We start from the raw sequence: 17508 nt of genomic DNA, 5'->3' as shown, positions 1-17508 counted from the left end.
AACATCAGCCTTCCTGCTCCTATGATGCTGCTTGGCCTGCTGTGTTCGTCCAGCTCTACACCTTGTTATCTCAGATTCTCCAGCATCTGCAGTTCCTACTATCTCTGAAACCCTTTCATACACAGACAGTTTTCATGTGAGCTTGTGTAATGAGTGGCTTTTGTTTACCCAAGGGCTTGTTGCATGTTCTTCATCCTTTACACTTACCTCTTCTAAAAGTGATGCTGAACTAAAATGAGGAGCCAATCTGTATTTACTTCCCAACACGGAAAAAGCATGCAAATGACACATACTGGTTCCATCTACATATACCTCAAAATGAAGGACAAGCATATACACATTTCTAAGCATTACTGGTTTATACGGGGTTTTCCGCTCTGGGTTTGAGAATGTTGAAACTTGCCTTCCTTAGTGGACGTCAGAAAATTTGCTCATTTTGAAATGCATGGGCCTTCTATAATTTGTAGATGATTGACATCAGGATCTGACTGGTGATTTCACTTGAAGCCTATAGCAGGCCCTATGAGGCTTGATAAAGTAAAAGATCTATGAAGCTTCCTCAGAGCCACTTGTTTCTAATGACTGGAGAGAACTTTTCCATTGTGTTAGAGTTTATGGAAATGGCTTGCTAATAAAGAATTCTGAATGTTGTCCATTCCGCTGCTCTCAGTCAGGTAACCCACTCACGGAAGACAACATTCTTACCACAAAGTAAAGCAAGTTGGACCTACATTAATTACTGATGTGTTTGCATTCTACAAGGATGCTAACTTTGTGAAAGCCACTGTATTGATACCAGTGTGGTGTGACTGGGGGTGAGGGCCTGCTGAATGGAAATTTCTGGGGCAGGAAATAAATGCTGATTGGGGTAACTACTAACCTGACCCCCTAACTTAACACTCTCCCCCTCCCCCAACCCCAGCAGCACCTTTTCAATTCTTTGCACTTCCCAGGACAATGAGTGCAAGCCAGTAGCAATATCCACATCTCATGAGAGAGAAAAAAATATTGACCAGTTGGTGTTGTATGTTTGGGAAGTGTTTATGGGAACTAAGTTCCATTCAGAAGAAAATAAGATAAAGATGGCAATTGTAGTTGGTTTGTGGCTGCATTTGTGACATCTTTGTGATCTTCAGCTCAAAATCTAGTACATTTCATCAAATCTTGACATGTCTAGAACTTAAAAGATCATTTGAAGTTATGTTTTCTCTGTCTATCTTTGATTCACTCAACTTGAAACCAAACTTCAAAAGGAAAGGGAATATATTGGAAACATAATTGCGTGCACTCTCATTATCTACAAGAATCTTTCTGCAAGACAATCAAAAATACAATTGAATGTTTTTAATTGCATGTTCACAGGCTACAGCTTTTGATTCCAGTGCGGTAAGCAATTGTACTGTGGATGTCCAGGGCTTGATTGAATGCAATGCAGCAATGGTAACTGAAGAAAAAGAAGCAAGACTTGCATTTCTATCATATCTTTCCCAACTTCAGTAAATCCCCAAAGCACTTTAAAAGCAATATTTAACTTTAGGTCCAAGCCTTTGGAATCAGGATATATGGAGATGTCAGGAGATTTTGAATAATAATAGGGTACAGGAAATATATTCTGGTCAGCATAATATATGAAAAGGATTAATGGTCTCGATATTCTGAGCAGACAGTCACACTCAAATTTCTAGTCAGCTCCTTTATTTTCTGTTAGTGTTAAACTAAGTATTTCCAGCCAGGATTTCCACTCCTGGATTGTTGAGAAATGCAGAGCGCACGTGAAATCAGTATAGTTCTCTCATCATTTTGGAGGAAGTCAAATGATGCCACTTTTTGGGAATAGGGGATGGCATTTTTGCAAGAAGGTGGGTGAGAGGAGGTGTACCCTATTCCCAATTCTTTTGCCTCCGCCGCATCTGCTCCCAGGATGAGGGCATTCCACTCCCGAACATCTCAGATGTCCTCGTTTTTCAAGGACTGCAATTTCCCCCCCTCAGTGGTCGAGAACGCCCTCGACCGTGTCTCCCGCATTTCCCGCAACTCATCCCTCACACCCCCTCCCCACAATAACAACCAAAACAGAATCCCCCTCGTCCTCACATACCATCCTACCAACCTCCGGATCCAACGCATCATCCTCCGACACTTCCGCCATCTGCAATCTGACCCCACCACCAAAGACATTTTTCCCTCCCCACCCTTATCTGCTTTCCGGAGGGACCACTCTCTCCGTGACTCCCTTGTCCGCTCCACACTCCCCTCCAACCCTACCACACCCGGCACTTTTCCCTGCAACCGCAGTAAGTGCTACACCTGCCCCTACACCTCCCCCCTCACCCCCATCCCAGGACCCAAGAAAACCTTCCACATCAAGCAGATGTTCGCCAGCACATCTGCCAATGTGGTATACTGCATCCGCTGTTCCCGTTGTGGCCTCCTCTACATCGGGGAAACCAAGCAGCGGCTTGGGGACCGCTTTGCGGCACACCTACGCTCGGTTTGCACTAAACAACTGCACCTCCCAGTTGCGAACCATTTCAACTCCCCCTCCCATTCCTTAGACGACATATCCATCCTGGGCCTCCTGCAGTGCCACAACGATGCCACCCGAAGGTTGCAGGAACAGCAACTCATATTTCGCTTGGGAACCCTGCAGCCCAATGGTATCAATGTGGACTTCACAAGCTTCAAAATCTCCCCTCCCCCAACCACATCCCAAAACCAGCCCAGCTTGTCCCCGCCTCCCTAACCTGTCCTTCCTCCCACCTATTCCCTCCTCCCACCTCAAGCCCCAACCCCATATCCTACCTACTAGCCTCATCCTGCCCCCTTGACATGTCCGTCCTCCCTGGACCTATCTCCTCCCTAACTCCCCACCTACACTCACCTTTATTGGCTCCATCCTTGCCTCTTTGACCTGTCTGTCTCATCTCCACCTATCTTCTCCTTTATCCATCTTCTATCCACCTCCCCCCTCTCCCTATTTATTTCAGAGCCCCCTTCCCCTCCCCAATTTCTGAAGAAGAGTCTAGGCCCGAAATGTCAGCCTTCCTGCTCCTCTGATGCTGCTTGGCCTGCTGTGTTCATCCAGCTCTGCATCTTGTTATCTCTACTATGAGTAGACTTCTGGGCTCCTGAACTGAGATGAGGAAATATATTTTTACATGACAAATTGTTACAATATGGAAATCTTCAATTTGTACAAGCAGATTCTGTGAAAACTTTCAAAAGAGAATTGGATAAATAGAGTTATAGAGTCATACAGCATGAAAATAAACTCTTTGGTCCAACTTGTCTGCGCTGACCCGACATCCCAGTCTGACCTAGTCCCATTTGCCAGCATTTGGCCCATATCCCTTTAAACACTTCCTATTCATATTCTCATCCAGATGCCTTTTAAATGTTGTAATTGTATCCTCCACCACTTCCTCTAGCAGTTCATTCCATACACACACCACGCTCTGTGGGAAAAAAAACTTGCCCCTTAGGTCCCTTTTAAATCTTTCCCCTCTCACCTTAAACCTATGATCTGTAGTTTTGGCTTCCCCTACCCTGGGATAAAGACCTTAACTGTTCATTCTATCCATCCCCCTCATGATGTTATAAGCCTCTACAAGGTCACCCTTCAGCCTCTGACACTTCAGCGAAAATAACCCCTCCCTATAACTCAAACCCTCCAACCCTGGCAACATCCTTGTAAATCTTTCCTGCGCCCTCTCAAGTTTACTAGCATCTTTCCTGTAGAAGGGTGACAAGAATTGTACGCAATATTCTACAAATGGCCTCACCAATTTCTTGTACAGCTGCAACATAACATTCCAATTCCTATACTCAATACTCTGACCAATGAAAACAACTGTGCCAACTGCCTTCTTCACCATCGTCTATCTGCACCTGCATCCCTAGGTCCCTTTGTTCAGCAACACTTTCCAGGGCGTTACCATTAACTGTATAAGTTCTGCCCTGATTTGCCTCACCAAAATGCAACACCTTACATTTATCTAAATTAAACTCCATCTGCCACTCTTCAGCTCATTGGCTCATCTGATCAAGGTCCCACTGTGCTCTGAGATAGCCTTCTTTGCTGTCCACTGCATCAGCAATTTTGGGTGACATCTGCAGACTTAGTAATCGTACCTCTTACATTCACATTCAAATCATTTATATAAATGATGAAAAGCAGTGGACCCAGCACCGATCATTGTGTCACAGACCTCTGGTCCAAAAAAAATCGTACACCACCACCCTCTGTCCAATACTTCAAGGGAACTATTTATAGGCTTTATGGGGTAGGAGCAGGGGAATGGGACTAATTGGATAGTGCTACTGTCATAGAAATGATTAGTTAGGTGGCAATTCATTGAACATTAACTAGTTTATTGCTTGCATGCAAGGAGAATTGACAAACAGGGTTACTAGTAAGACAAGTCTAAAACAGGCAGTTACAGTTGCATTTTTGTACATAAATCATGTTGTCCAGTTACATCTTGACCACAAGCCTTAGCAACACAATACACCAATCAACTCATGACATTTACTAATACGTTATCTATTTTTAAAGTTAGCAGTCATCAGCCAAGTGCAGTTTTTTGTGGTTAAAGGCATTCTGCTCTCTGCTACAAAAGTCTGACTAGGAAAGCTCGGAGTGATTTTTTTCAGTGTCACCTACGTGACTATCAGCTTGCATATATATATATATTTTTTTAAATTTTACTGTGTCTCAGAATTTTCCTTTTCATGGACTGTCTGCAGTTTCTATTCATAGATCTCCTGGGGTGTGGAAACAGGCCACTCAGACCAACAAGTCCACATTGCCCCTCTGAAGAGTATCCCACCCAGACCCATTCCATATCTAACCCAAACATCCCCGGACACTATGGGCAATTTAGCACGGCCAATCCACCTAACCTGCATATCTTTGGACTGCGGGAGGAAACCAGAGCACCCAGAGGAAATCTGCACAGACACGGGGAGAATGTGCAAACTCCACACAGATGGTTGCCTGAGGATGGAATTGAACCCAGATCCCTGATGATCTAGTGTGGCAGTGCTAACCACTGTGCCACATGCTGCCCTCTAGAGCATTCTGCTGTGTTGCCACCATTGTGACCTTTGCTTTGCTGAGTGGGGTATTTTGATCCATTTAACATTGTCCTTCGACACTACTAAAGGGCTGGCAGAGGCAGGCTGAATGACCCCCTTCTCTGGGCTATCAACCAACTACTGTGTGATTCTAATGATCCAGCAAAAGGTGATTTAGAACTGTACATTTTAGCTTTTACTTTCCTCTCTCATGGTTCAGGGCCAAATGAAACTTCATCTGGATTATTGGGAGCGATGCCATTTCACACTTTGGCTCTGCCCTAAACTCCCTGATCCCTCACAGACCATCCACTGCCCTATTTCTGAAGCTATCTGATACCTCTGCTCTCATCGTAGTTGGTCATAGGGGAGGCTGTGTCCTTGAGCAGGATCAATGGAGAATGCTGGACTCTGGGCTGTCAGTGAGTTTACCTTTCATTAAGCATTCTTTTAACTATTTATAGGGTAAGGCTCAGCACCAGACTGAACACAGAACCATCCCTCACTAGACCCTGTTGTAAAGTGATCTTTTACATTACTCTTGATGCAGATTGACAAGTGCACTGTTAGTATTAACCCTTGATACCATATCTCCCGAGTCTCAAGCTCCATACATTATTTACACTATCCTACAATATCAGGCAAATTGTGCTGAGCGCATTGTGTCTCTCATTAACGTTATATAATGATCATTACAGTTTTCTGCCAGCTGCTTTACATGACCAAGGTTATAGATTTAATACGCAAGCTTTAAGGAAATTGAAATATCATCTCAAGCATTCGGAAAAATAGAACTTGTTTAAATACATACTAATGGAATAAATAAAACTTTCCACTCAATATTATTCATAGAACTTTTTTTTAACATGCAACATTGAAAGGACAATTAAAAGTAATATTAGCTAAGATACAGTGGTCTGACAACATAGATTGAGAATACAGCTCATAGGAAAGATCCCTGATTTTCTGAGATAGTAGGAACTGCAGATGCTGGAGAATCTGAGACAACCTGATTTTCTTGCTGTTTTGGTCGCTTTTCCTTTGTACAAATGTGACAAAGTGGAAAATCCTTTACCATGGGACACCACGAAAGAAGATGGATTGAAATATAAGAATCATAGGAACATGAAATGTTATCATTTGGCCCATCATGTCTATACTAGCTCCTCAAAGAGTTACCCAGCTAGTCCCATTCTCCAGCTCGATCTCCACAGCCCTCTAAATTCATCACTTTCAGATATATATTCAGCTCTCTTTTGAAACATCCTATGGAATCTGCCTCCACCACCCTCCCAGGCAGTGTATTCAAATCCTAAAAACTCTCTGAGTAAAGAAGCTTCTCTTCATCTCACTCCTAACTTTTTTGCTGACAATTTTGAAGTTGTGACACCTAGTTACTGACATACCAACTAGTGGAAACAGAATATCCGTCTTTATCCTGACAAATTGTTCATAATCTTGAATGCTTCAATAAGGTCACCTCTTAATCTTTTCTGCTTCAAGGAGAACATGACTAATTTCTTTTATCTTTCTTTGCTAAAATCACCTCATAACTGGCATCATTCTGGTTTGCACCTCCTTTGCATTGTCTCCAGAGCTTTAACATCTAACCTTAAATAACCTGCCAAATTGGAGTATTAGAATTGGCTTCCAGAGGTAGTGATGGAGGCTAGTACTATTTCATCATTTAAGAAACATTTGGAAAGATACATGGATGGAATAGGTATGGGAGGTTATGGACCAAACACAGGCAAATGGGACTGGTTTAATTGTGAAAACTGGGTGGCATGGACAAATTTGATCTGAGGGCCTGTTTCCGTGCTGTAAACCTCTATGATTGTAAATGTTGTCTGACCAATCAGTTGTAGATATGCAGAATCACTTCCTTGCTTTAAAATTCTGACAATCTTGTATTGTTTTATGAAGAAGTCTTACTGAGAGGATATCATGCCGTGGTACGACCACATCGAGAGGACTCTCATTCAATGTATATCTCCTTAGTTAAGGATAGGACATTTTGTTTGGGACTGCGAAAGATATTCAGTGGGTTGAGCAGTTAGCCCTGGGGAGCGGTGAGCTGCCTCAGTAGAGTCACATGTCGCAGAAGAGGCCATTGAGTCTGAAACTACCTATCTATACTAAATCATGAACTATATATTTTTGAGAGTTCAAAAGAATGAAAATTACATGAAAAACAAATTTAATTGACAGGGTAGGTGGCAAGAGGATTTTTTAAACTAGCTAGAAAGTCTAGAGTTAAGGGTCATAGTATTGGCATAAGGAGTTGACACATTAAAGCTTCAGGAATTAACATTGAGTCAACAATTTCTGAACATGTACACTGTCGTCCATTGTGATTATACATCCCCCTCCCCATCCCACGTCTTGTTTTTATGCCTTTGCTCGGAGCTAGTATGACCTACTTTCAACGATTCACACCTATTGTTACCAATTATTTTGTATCTCAATTGTTCCATCAGAACTTAGCCTCTGTCTTCTGCTCCAGGCACACTTACCATCTGTTGCATTTACTCCTGCACCCCTTTGTCAACAACATAAAAATCATCATTTTCCAGCCTTTGTCAGTGCCAAAGATGAGTATATTTCCCCCCATGTTTGGATCGCCAGAAATCTGATTGCAATACACCTAACTTGTTATATAAAGAATGATTCTGAATGTGTTCTGATGAAAGATCACTGGAGCCGAAACATAACTCTCATTTCTCTCCACAGATGCTGCCAGACCTGATCAGCTTTTCCAGCAATTTCTGTTTTTATGTGTTAATGTTCATGTTATATTTACTCCACCCATGTTACTGATATCACATGCACTGTGTGATAGACCAAGGAGAGCCAATGGATGTTATCTACCTGGACTTCAAGAAGGCCTTTGATAAGGTGCCGCACGGGAGGCTGCTGAGTAAGATAAGGGTCAGTGGTGTTAGAGGCAAGGTGCGAGCATGGATAGAAGATTGGCTCTCTGATAGAAAGCAAAGAGTGGGGTTAAAAGGGTCTTTCTCAGGAAGGCAACAGTGACAATTGGCGTCCCACAAGGGTCAGTGTTGGGACCACAACTTTTCAATTTATACATTAATGACCTAGATGAAGGAACTGAGGGCATTCTGGCTAAGTTTGCAGACGATTCAAAGATATGTACAGGGACAGGTAGTATTGAGGCTACGGGAAGGCTGCAGAAGGATTTGGAAAGGTTAGGAGAGTGGGCAAAGAAGTGGCAGATGGAGTACAATGTGGGAAAGTGTGAGGTCATGCACTTTGGCAAGAAGAATAGAGGTATGGACTATTTTCTAAATGGGAAGAAAATTCAGAAGTCTGAAGTACAAAGAGACTTGGGAGTTCTAGTCCAGGATTCCCTCAAGGTAAACTTGCAGGTTGAGACATAGCTAGGAAGGCAAATGCAACTTTGGCATTTATTTTGAGAGGACTTGAATATAAAAGCAGGGATGTACTTCTTAGGGTCTACAGGCTCTGGTCAGGCCACATTTGGAGTATTATGCGCAGTTTTGGGCCCCATATCTCAGGAAAGATGTACAGGCCCTGGAGTGGGCTCAGAGGAGATTCACGAGAATGGTTCAAGAAATGAAAAGCTTAACACATGAGGAACTTTTGAGGACTCTGGGTCTATACTCAATGGAGTTTAGAAGGATGAGGGGGAGATCTAATAGAAACTTACAGAATACTGAATGGCCTGGACAGAGTGGATGTTGGGAAGATGCTTCCATTGGTAGGAGAGACTAGGACCCGTGGCATAGCCTTAGAGTAAAGGGAAGACCTTTTAGAACGGAGATAAGGAGAAACATCTTCAGCCAGAGAGTGGTGAATCTATGGAATTCACTGCCACAGAAGGCTGTGGAGGCCAGGTCAGTGAGTATGTTTAAGACGGAAATAGATAGGTGCTTGATTTTCAAGGGGATCAAGGGTTACGGGGAGAAGGTGGGAGAATGGGGCTGAGAAACTTATCAGCCATGGTTGAATGGTGGAGCAGACTCGATGGGCTGAATGGCCTAATTTCTGCTCCTATGTCTTATGGTCTTATGGTGTGAGCGGGTACTAAGAGATTTACTGTAGCTTTCAGAGGGAGCAGATGTATCAGTATCATCTCCCTAAGCCGGTAGTCATTAAACATGGCCAAATAAAGTTGTCCTTATTGCTATCTTGTAGTGAACCATCTTGTTATCTAAGGACAGAGCCTCTTCTGTAGATACTCAATGCTGGTGTTTCCTCTGTCACTAATCACAAGATAGCCCAAGACAAAGGAAAGACAAATGAGGACTGATAGCAGCAAATTATCTCAAATAATCTTTACCCAGAACCACCTACTGGTAGAGCTAGCAAATACCACAAGATACAGTCGGCATGTAAAAAACAGTCTTCACTCAAATCATTCATATACATCATAAATAGCTGAGACCCAAGCACTCATCCTGTGGTAGTACCCTACCCATAGTTTGCCTTCCTAAAAAAGATCCATAATCTGCCTCTCACTCTTCCTTCCCCCTTTAGCCAATTTCCTAAACTGGTCAGCAACTTTGTCTTCACTGCCATTGACTGCAGCTCACATAGGAACTGGAGTCGGCCATTCAGCCCCTCGAGCCTGCTCTGCTGTTCATTGATTTTATGGTCTAATTCCATATACCTGCCTTTAACCCATATCCCTTAGCACCTTTGCTTAGCAAAACTTTATCTGTCTCAGATGTAAAATTGACAACAGTTTTAGACAACAGTCTCTTAAGAGGGGCTTTAACAAATGCCTTCTGGAAGTGCATATGCATAAAACCCATATCTATTTACAAACAAAAACAAAACCAGTACCAGTCAGTGGTTCGGAAGAAGGGTCCCGATCTGAAGCGTCAGCTTTCCTGCTCCTCTGATGCTGCCTGGCCTGCTGTGTTCATCCAGCTCCACACTGTGTTATCTCTGACTCCAGCATTGGCAGCTCCTACTATCTCTGAGAGAGTGAAATTCGACACTCTTGCCTCGTCAGATGACAATATGATGTGAGATAACAAGGTGTAGAAATTTATGTACCTATTCCAGCCACTACACCACATAGAATGCTCTTTTTCAAGAAAGCAGCTAACCACCATCTTCTCTGGGCCATTTAGGGAGCGAGCATTAAATATTGGCCTTGCCAATGACACTGCATCCACACAAAGACGTTTTTGAAAAGTATGATTGGATTATTCAAAAGAGCGAGTATTTTTATTCCTTCGTGGAACATGGCCATCACACAAGGCAACCCACTGTCACACATTGTCCATAAGAAGCCGATGATGGATCATTTTCTTGAATCACTTTATCTGATGCTACAATAGGTCAGCCAGTTTAGCCTTGGCTGTGGGAAATCTTGCAGAAGCGATAATCTGGGACAAATTAATAATCTCTTGGATAAATGTGGTTTCATGAAGAAAAACCAAAATGGCTTGTTAAGAGCAAATCATTTTTTTTTGATGAGATAACAGGGAGGTTTGTATAGTGTACAGGTTTGAAAGGATTACACCTTGATTAACTGCACCGCCCACTATAATGATATCATGGGGACTCAGTCAGAATAAAGAATGAGCTTGCAGGAGATAGACCTATGTTCCTGACAGTTTCCATCGTAGTATAAGTCATACTCATGTAACCTTTTAATACAATTCAACAACAAACTTCATGTTACTTACTCAATGTGACTCTACATGTTACACCAGAAAGGTCTGCTATCCTAACGAAAACCAAATCACTTGGTAAAAAGCCACACAACAGGACTTGTGAACAAAGCTGAAGCTCATGAAGTAAAAAGAGTGATAGCAATGTGGATATAAAACTGGCTGAATGACGGCAAGCAGAGTCTCTTGATTAGTGCATGTTTTTCAGCCTGGAGAGTGTTCTTACTATCTCAAATCAAAACCAGTGCTGTTCTGAAGAAGGATCACTGGACTTGAAACGTTAGCATGGAAACATAGAAACATCAAAGATAGGATCAAGAGGTGGCCATTCAGCCCTTCGAGTCTGCTCTGCCATTCTTCACAATCATGGCTGATCATCCAAATCAACAGCCTAATCCTGCTTTCTCCCCATAATCTTTGATTCAAGTGCCATATCTAGCCACCTCTTGAATACATTCAATGTTTTGGCATCAATTACTTCCTGTGGTAACGAATCCCACAGGCCCACCACTCTTTGGGTGAAGAAATGTCTCCTTATCTTTGTCCTAAATGGCCTACCCCGAATCCTCAGACTGTGACCCCTGGTTCTGTACACGCCCACCATCGGGAACATCCTCCGTGCATCTACCCTGTCTAGCCCTCTGCTTTCTATCCACAGATGCTTCCAGATGTGCTGAGTTTCTGCAGCAATTTTGGTTTTTGATTCATATCTATTCGCAGGCCCATGATCTGACTTGTTTTTTTTTCAATAATATCAGTTAGGTATACCTACTTTTCACAAATCCACGCTGGGTTTCTCTATTCGGCTAAATGTTCAAGTTTTTCAGTCACTCTGTCAATGAGGAGGCAACATCAACCACTCTGCAGTCTTAAGGAGTGCAATTTGGAGGCTTGTTGGTACATTGAGCATTGTCTACTGCTGCACAGCGATTGTCCTTTTCATCTGCAGCCTCTGGTTCACAGCATCTGTATCCACCTGAGCAGAACGTAGAGAGAGCTGCACCTTTGACGTAAACTGTGCGCCGCTGGTCACTGCCTCCACCATCTGCTGCTGCTAACTTGGTGAAGTGTGAGCCAGCAGGTGGGAACACAATTACTCACTGTCTAGTCACAATGAAGTGTGAGTGCCTGAGCATACGCCAGCTCCGAATGAAGCCTGGGATAGAATCACCCTCAAAATGGTTCAGTTCCTCTGAGGAATCATTGTCAATGATCTCTGTCGACTTCTGCTGTGGGTGTAAATGCCTTGTCAGAGATAAAAGATAACAATTAGTACTGGCAAGTTAAGAATGTGCAAGCTGTAATTAAAAAATTCATAATTCATTCACTCTTGAAATATAGTCAACGGAACTGAGTGCCATAAGTTATGTTTGTAGCTTATATCTAATTGGAGGCAATGGCCTAATGCTATAATTGCTAGACTATTAACATAGAGACTTTGGTAATGCCCTGGTGACCAGGGTTCAAATCCCACCATAGCAGATAATGGAGTTTGATTTCAGTAAAAATCTTCCTTAGCCATTTTCTGAAGTATCTTACCTTCAGAGGGCTGGTGAAATCCAACCGTGAGAGTGGTAAATGGGTCAGAGCTAAATTGTAGGAAACAGGTGGATAGATTTAGTTGCAAAGTTCATGAGTGTGAGGAATGAAGTTCCGGAGTAACAAGAAAAAGAATGTTTTGCATTTATATTAACTCAGAGAACACTGGAGGATCTAGCAGCTTCTGTGGAGAGAGAAACAATTTAATGTTTTGAGTCTGATATGACTCTTCTTCAGAACTGCCTTGCATTTGTACAGCACTTTTCACAACCCCGATATGTTCCAAAGCATTTTACAGGCAATGAAGTTATTTTGAAGTGCAGTAACTGTTGTGATGTAAGACATGCACTGAGTGAGGAGATGGGCTGGTTTGCAGAGTAATGACTGCACTCACCATTGAAGTGATTTTTACATTGAGTCCCCAAGCATGGCACCTCATTTCTGCCGCTGACCATCTTCACAGCCTCAAACGTTTTCTTGTTTTCCCTTCCTGCTGCATGCTGCTTCCTCATGTTGGTGTGGGTCAGTTTTCCTCCCTATCCTTCACTGTCCCTGGTGGCACATCCACAAGGTGCAGGGAAACGGGGACCAGCCTTTGGTTTAGTAGAATTTATTTTGCCACTTTATTGTGATCCCTTTCCTTTCTGACTCCAAATTTCTTTGACCTGCATATTTGGAGTGTCTCTTTCAACACTGGTGTTGTGTCGTTCTGGTTGATTAAATTGGAAACACAGAAGTAAGATCATATTATTTAGAAAGGCAGTGACTGACAAATTCCTCCTACTACTGTGCCCTCTGCACAATGGTTTGGCGTGGTGGCTTAGTGGTTAGCACTGCAGCCTTATAGCAGCAGGGACCTCGGTTCAATTGCAGCTTCAGTTGACTGTTTGTGTAGAGTTCGCGTATTCTCCCTGTGTATGAATGGACTCCCTCCAGGTGCTCTGGTTTCCTCCAACAGTCCAAAGAGTTTCAGGTAAGGTGAACTGGCCATGCTAAATTGCTCTGTAGTGTCCAGGGTGTGCAGGTTAGTTGGATTAGCCATGAGGAAATGCAGGGTTACAGGAATATGGTAGTGGGGTGGGTCTGAATGGGAAGCCCTTCTGAGGGTTGCTGTGAACTTGATGGGCTGAATAGCCTGATTCCACTCTGTGGAGTTTCTATGAATATCAGACCACCCTAAGCTGATGTGTCTTGATTTGGCTTAATGTCCTGACTCCTACATGTCTCTGTGAGTACTGAGTCATAAAATTATTCCATTGGTCTTGAATAAGCTGGATTTCCACTGCTTTCTCTTGTTTCTGGTACCTTCATGAAATGTGGGCACAACTGGCAAGACCAGAATTAACATAGCATCCCTACAGTGTGGAAACAGGCCCGTCGGCCCAACAAGCCCACGCTGACCCTCAGACATCCCATCCAGACCCATCCCCATCCCCCTAAAATCTACCTAATCTACACATCACTATGGACAATTTAGCATGACCAATCCACCTAACCTGCACATCTTTGGACTGTCGGAGGAAATCGGAGCACCCGGAGGAAACCCACACAGACACGGGGAGAATGTGCAAACTCCACACAGACAGTCACCCGAGAGTGGAATTGAATTTGGATTTCTGGCACTGTGAGGCAGCAGTGCTAACCACTGAGCCACCATGGCACCAAGAGTCAAACCCAATTTTGGAAGTTTGGAATCACTAGGTCAAATCATTAGATTTTCTTCAATGGCCATTACTCATGAACTAAAGGGGATTTTATGACCATTGGCGATAAGTCCTGGAACGTGGAATGTGCTGGTGTGCAACATTCACTTGAGGACATTTGTTTGGTTGGAAGGCTGGCAATTTTTGTGCAGACCAAAGAGAGTCTTTCACTGAGTTGATGGACACTTGGGCATGGTTGATGCTTGCCTCAGTGTATATCCCTGTAAACAACCTGTAAACGCAGGCTCCTGCATCACAGAACGGCTCAGGGTAAATTTTGCCAAAAAACTGTATGCAATGAAACTCCCAGCAGCAAGTGGAAGGAGTTGCCAGGCAGAAAACTCAAGCAGTTGCACAGGGTCCTCCACTAGTAGGTAGCGTCAGTTTAGAAGGACAGCTGGAACAGTTGAATGTACCATCCTGGGAAAATAGGGTTGTGTCTGGAGGGAGGAGGGCTTGTAAGAAGAAGGAGGAGAGAGACAAAGAATTTGTCAACCCAGTGTAAACCACAGGCTTTCATTCCATGTGAATACTGTCAGTACATCCTTCTCTAAGAGATAGTAGGAACTGCAGATGCTGGAGAATCCGAGACAACAAGTGCTTGGCCTGCTGTGTTCATCCAGCCCTGCACCTTGTTGTCTCTCATCCTTCTCTAATGTTAATTTTCCTTGATGTTTGTAATGACCTGATGCCAGTGAAATGATGAATCCCTACTACATAATCTTTGCGCCTTTTGTGTGTTTGATCTTGTGTTACAATTGCATCCCTTTCAAGACCATCTTTACAAACGCACATTGGAATGCAACAGTTTTTGTTGAGGTTGTTTTTGAACAGTTGTGTGATGCAGGAATCTGGGCTTATGGGATAACAAAGTGTAGAGCTGGATGAACACAGCAGGCCAGACAGCATCAGAGGAGCAGGAAAACCGACGTTTCGGGTCTGGACCCTTCTTCAGAATTTCTGAAGAAGGGTCCAGACCCGAAATGTCAGTTTTCCTGCTCCTCTGAATCTGCTTGGTCTGCTGTGTTCACCCAGCTCTACACCTTGTTATCTCAGATTCTCCAGCATCGCTAGTTCCTACTATCTGTGCTTATGGGCCATTTCCAGAGGCATGCGCCGTGACAAACATCAGCTTCACCTGGAGGACTTTATACTCGGTGAAAGACATTCTTTGCACTGCCCATAATATGCTGATCTTCCATTGAAGAGAGTTGTGCTTGACTGAGTGTTGCAGACTGACATGTTCCAAGGTCCAAAACTAAACTCCCGGAGCTAAAAGATGTTTTGAAGCCTAGAACAATTATCATATGGTTCCAATAGAGAACGGTCACTATCTAAGGCCTTTCAGCCAGAATGTACCGAGCAGCTGATCATTGATAGAATTTTGTGTGCTGTTACTGAATGCATATGTACTTTCCACACATTCATTTGGATTGAAAAACCTAAGGTACAACATGCTCAATGGAGGAAAGTTGCATGTCCAATTTGAAATGTTTTGGAATGTACTTTTAGGTACTTTGTGAATAAAGTATATTTTGGAAGAAATAAAATCAGTGATGGTTTCCAGTCACAATTACAGAGATTAATAGAGTTCAATTTGGATAAATGTGAGGTATTGTATTTTGGTAAAACAAATAAAGGCAAGACTTGTACAACAAAAAATAGGCACTTGCATAGTGTTATCGAAAAAAGAGACCTCGGGGTTCAAGATTATAATTCTTTGAAGTTTGCATCACATGCAGACAATTTGGTAAGAAAGTCTGCCTTTATTGATCAGACCTTTGAGTCTCGGAATTGGGATGTCTTGTGAGGTTGTATAGGATTCTGGTGAGGTCTCTTCAGGAGTATTATGTCCTGTTCTCCCTGCTACAGGAAGGATATTATTAAGCTGAAGAGTGTTTAGAAAAGATTTACCAGGAATCTGCCAGGATGGAGGGTTTGAGTAATAAGGAGAGGCTGAATAGGCTGAGAATGTTTTCATTCGAGCATAGAAGGTTGAGAGCTGACATTTTGGAGGTTTATAAATTTGTGAGGGGTACAGATGAGGTGAATGGCTGATGCATTTTCCTTAGGGTGGACAATTTCAAGACTAGGATAATATTTTTAAGGTGAGAGAAGAAAGATTTAAAAAATACATGAGGAGCAACTTTTTTACACAGAGAGTGGTTTGTGTGTGGAATGAACTTCATGAGGAAGTGATGGACGCAGGTACAGTTGCAATGTTTAAAAGACATTTGGATAAGAACATGAATTAGAAATGTTTGGTGGGATATGGGCCAAGCGCAGGTAGATCGCACTAGTTTAGTTTAGAATTATAGTCGCCATGGAATGGTTGGACCGAAGGTTCTGTTTCCATGCTGTATGACTCTATGACTAACTTTCAATTCAATTAAACCAGCTCCGTGGTGAATTTTAAACCTAAGCTCCCAGAGAATTACCCTGGGCCTCTGGATGTCTAGTTGACTTATATTACCACAATACCACTGCCTTGCATAATTGGGTACCATTTATATTAATTCACTGCCTGGGCTATCTCAAAATCAACAGGTTAACAGTTGTAGGAAAGTAACATCAAGCGGAATTTATCATCACCATGTTGAATGACAGGACATTAGGAAGCTCAGAGGAACAGTGGGATCTGGGAGTGCTTGTCCACAAATACCTGATTATGGTAATACAGGTTAATAGGGTAGTTAAGGAGGCATACGGGATCCTTGCCTTTATCAGCTCTGGCATAGATATAAGAGCAAGAGCTTGTGTTGGAGCTGTACTAAACTTTGGTTGGGTCACAACTGGAGTACTGTGTGCAGTCTGGTTACCGCACTATAGGAAGGATGTGATTGCACTGGAGGGGGTGCAGAGGAGATTAATCAGGATGTTGCATGGAATGGAGCAGTTTGCCTATGAAGAGAGGCTGGATAAGATTGTGTTGTTTTCTTTAGAGCAGAGAAGGCTGAGAGTGGTCCTGATTGAGGTGTGTAAACTGATGAAGGGTATGGACAGGATGGTTAGAATTCAGCTGTTTCCCTTGAGTTGAAGGGTCAATAATAAGGGTGCGTAGTTTCAAGGTAAAAGGACAAAGGTTTAGAGGCGATTTGAGGAAAGAATTTTTCACCCAGAGGGTGATGGTGGTGTGGAATGCACTACCTGGAAGAGTAGTTGAGGCGAGTAACCTCATAGCCTTTAAAAAGTGCTTGAATGAGCACTTAAAATATCATAACATTAAAGACTATGGGATCTAGTGCTGGAAAGTGGGACTAGTGTAGATTTGGAATAGTTTTTATCAGTGCAGTCTCAATGGGCTGAAGGGCCTCTTCTGTACTGTGTGACTCTATGATTTAAAAAAAAGCTAGAAACTTAACACCAGTGATGAGGAGATATTGAAACCATTAGCAATGACAGTTGTTGACTTTGTTGTGAAAACGAGATCTATTTTGATCTAAATTACTCCAGTAATCACCACAGCTTCTGTGTTTTAGATGGGCTTTGTAATTTGCGTCTTTATAATCAGAAATGCCATT

Source organism: Rhincodon typus, chromosome 10 (assembly GCF_021869965.1).
Source record: "Rhincodon typus isolate 14 chromosome 10, sRhiTyp1.1, whole genome shotgun sequence".
Taxonomy (NCBI): domain Eukaryota; kingdom Metazoa; phylum Chordata; class Chondrichthyes; order Orectolobiformes; family Rhincodontidae; genus Rhincodon; species Rhincodon typus.
Note: the sequence above shows the minus strand (reverse complement) of the source record.